Genomic DNA, 3,769 nt, shown 5'->3' with positions numbered 1-3,769 from the left:
CGACCATCTAGGAGCAGTTTCAAGGATCCCGCTTGGGTTGTGAGTAGCCTTTGGTCGAGATTTCTTATTCTCTTTTCGAGGTGGAGGAGCTGGATATCTTCGGGTTTTCCTGCACCAGAAGTCGATCCATCGGGATGCTTGAATAAAAGTGGTGTGATTTTCTTGTCGAGTCAAATGGAAAAACGCCTCGAATAAGTACGCACAGCATGTGTATGAACCCTTGTTCAAGTCCAGGGCGTTTGGGATGCGCTCATCGTAGATATCCCCAAGCAGTGGCAACCCTCCAAGCATGTACAAATCTCGCAGCGATATGGACATCTCGCCAGAGGACGTAATTAATGTGTTGGTTCGTGGGCACCACGCTTTGCAAAAAGCTTGGATAATATCAACGTTGCGGTCATATGTGAATAATGACGCGAACACGGCATCATATATCATGCCTCCCCTTAGAGGTTTTCTGAAGAGGTTAAGTACATCTTCAGCCCATTCCCAGTATCCTGGAGTGTAAATGAATTCGCCTCTAAAATCGATGTCGTTACCCCACTTGACCTCATCGTCAATTATGCGATTCCCTAGCGTGGGAAGGATGTCCGTGGAAGGTTTGTGCTTCAATCCCGGTTGCAAAGTCCACACTTTGGACGGTGGAATGTCGTACTCAGGGGTCCAGTTGCGTTCGTGATATGACACCGTGAGCTTTGGCGGTGAAGGGGATGCAAGGGGTTGATTGACGGCCAATGTGACTTTGTGGTCGCTCTTGGTGCTTGATATCACCAATTTCCTTTGTCCTTCGAACCATTGGTCTTGAAATTGCACCATCTTTGAGCCGCGTTAAGATTATGCCAAAATTGAGAAAAATTACTGCAAAAAAAATAATGATGATAAGGATTAAGGTTATCATTATTATTTTCATCATTATTAACAAAGTTATTATTATTATTATTATTATTATTATTATTATGATCTAAGGTATAATATAATAGTAATAATTAACTTTGTTGTTAGAGTTATGGAAATTAAGAAAGCAAAACACAAAAGATCAAAAGCAAAAAAAAAAACGGAAGAAAGAAACTCAAAAAAAAAAAAAACGAAAAGAAACAGGAAAAAAAAAAACAAACGGAAAAAAAAAAACAAAAAAGGAAAAGAAAACATATGGCAGTATGTCATATATGCTAAATATCAAATATATGTATGTGTATTAAAAGTGAGAGAGTGAAGGTGATAAAAGAAAAATAATAAAAGTGGTGGTATGTAGGCTATGGCGGGTGGGACCCATGAAATAAATGATCTTTCATCATTTCCCATAAGGCTGGCCATAGTGTGTTCCAGTGGTATTAATCTCTCCAAACAAAGCACTTCGTTATTCTGATCCCAGTGTGTCAAATTGGAAGAAATCTCCAGGTAGGACTACGATGGTGTGAACAACGCTCGGTGTCAACGACAGGGAGCTTCGGCGACTTCAACGGCGGAAAAAAAATAGGTTCTGGTGAGAAACTCCAGTGGACGTAGCAGCGACCTTCAAGCAGTCCAGCCGCGATTGGCGATGACAGCATGGAGAATCTCTGCGATGCAAACCAACGTCGACGGAGAGTACAATCCGGTAGGCAGTAACGATTTACGTCGACAAACTCCGATGGCGTCAATGGCAAATGGCTCCGGGCAGACCCAGCGAGCGCAGCGGCATCGACAATTGAGCAGTCTGATGAGAATTCCGCCGACAACGGAAATCCGTCTACTCCGAATAGAAACCCACTCTCGGGCGGCATCAATGATACCGCGCTCCGGTGGTTGTTCTACCCGGTAGACTTCCCGTTGCTCTTCATTGTAGCAGTTTGACAATGGAGAAGGAAAAAATTTCGGCAGTATCTTGATTGATTTCTTGCTATTCAATATCTTGATTGATTTCTTGTTGTTCTTGAATGTTGACTCCTGCGAATGAAAGAGTATGTAGGGAAGATGAAAGGAAGTTGTTTAAGAACGTACCTGATCAGAAATTATGTGAGTTGCTGTTCTCAATCTTCTGTGAATTGCTGTTCTCAATCTTCCGAATTGGTCTTCTCAATTTTCTTGTTCAATGCTGATGAAAAATGATGCGTCATGGCTCTATTTATAGGTGAATTGGGAGAGTTTGAGTCCAACATGGAGTGAAGAATTTGAGTTTGATATGAACTGGGTTTGTGAATGCTGAACTGGTAATCAGGAGGGAAGCACAATTGCTTAGAGATAATTCTATATTTTAATATTATCACCTTGGATTGGTTCAAACTCTACTGATTTGTATTTAATTCTAAGGGATTTTTTATTCTTGGTACGTTGGAGCGTTGGATCAGCAGTGTTTGTCATTGGATTTGCATATTGGGCCCTGAGCCAATTTTATTTGGGCCTGAGTACAAATTTTTTTTTTCTTCCAAGCATATACTTATTAAAATTAATGGGTCAATTGAAGCTTGATCTATCATTTTGATCCATTGGCTTAAGGTTGTGTCAAATTTTGTTTCAAGACTTTTTCGCTCCAAGCGCATCAAGCAGCATGTCCCGGCAAGTCTCGAGGAGGCAATTTGTAGACACCAAAAATTTGAGCTCGAAAAATGGACCGATTAAATTATTATTGGGCTCATTTTGAGATTGATTATTGGACCAATTTAATTAATTGGGTCATGATGATTAAATTAATTTAATTAGCCCAATTAAATTGATGTTGGGTAATTGAATTAATGGGCCAAGCCCGATTCATATTTGAATTTAATAATAATTATAATTATAATTTAAATATAATTTTATTATATTTGAATTTTATAATTATAATTAATTTGAATTTGAATTATGAAAATGTTCATTCCCTTAATTAATTAATTAATTATTTAATTAATTAATTAGGGAGTTTGTTGAGGGAAGTTGGTTGCACACTCCACTATAAATAGAGCCCCTCATTTCACATTCAAAAGACACACCTTGAAGATTGAAGACTTGAGAGCTTTTGAAGGCATTGAAGGCATTCTGAAGCAGTTAAAGACTTGAAGTATTTTGACGGTTCTTGTTGAAGATCACGCCCTTGAAATCCCGGAAGGCCACGCCACTTAAATCCCGGAAAGCTACGCCGTTTGAATCCCGGAAGTTACGTCAGTTGAATCCCGGAGGCTACGCTGTTTGAATCCCGGAGGCTACGCCACTTGAAACCCGGAGGCACTTCAGTAGAACACGTCAGTGAAGAATCAGAGGACTATACAGAGATTTTGTACCTGCAACTTGAATTACACACACTGTAACCCGATTTTGTGAATATATACAATTTCGAATTTTTTGTGTTTACAATGCTTATGTGCTCAATGACTACTTTTTTATCTTTAACACACTCCCTAATGGCTAAGTACTTGGTGACGATATTCTTGCTTCGACTCCCACTCTTATTGTTCTTAGCCAGGAAGACCGCAGTTGAGCTATCACAATAAACCTTTAACGGCTTAGAAATAGAATCCATAATTCTAAGCCTTGAAATGAAATTCTTAAGCCATACACCTTGAGATGTAGCCTCAAAACAAGAAAGGAACTCGGCTTCCATGGTTGAAGTGGTAACAAGAGTTTGTTTAACACTTCTCCATGAAATAGCTCCACCGGCCATAAGGAAAATGTTTCCCAAAGTTGATTTCCGAGAATCAACGCAATCGGAAAAGTCCACGTCAGAGTACCCAACAATGTCCAAAGTGTTCATCTTATAATCCTTAGTACCTTTAAGATACCTCAAAACCTTCTTTGCAGCTCTCTAGTGGTCTAA

Source organism: Ipomoea triloba, chromosome 2 (genome assembly GCF_003576645.1).
Source record: "Ipomoea triloba cultivar NCNSP0323 chromosome 2, ASM357664v1".
Classification (NCBI taxonomy): Eukaryota; Viridiplantae; Streptophyta; class Magnoliopsida; order Solanales; family Convolvulaceae; genus Ipomoea; species Ipomoea triloba.
Note: the sequence above shows the minus strand (reverse complement) of the source record.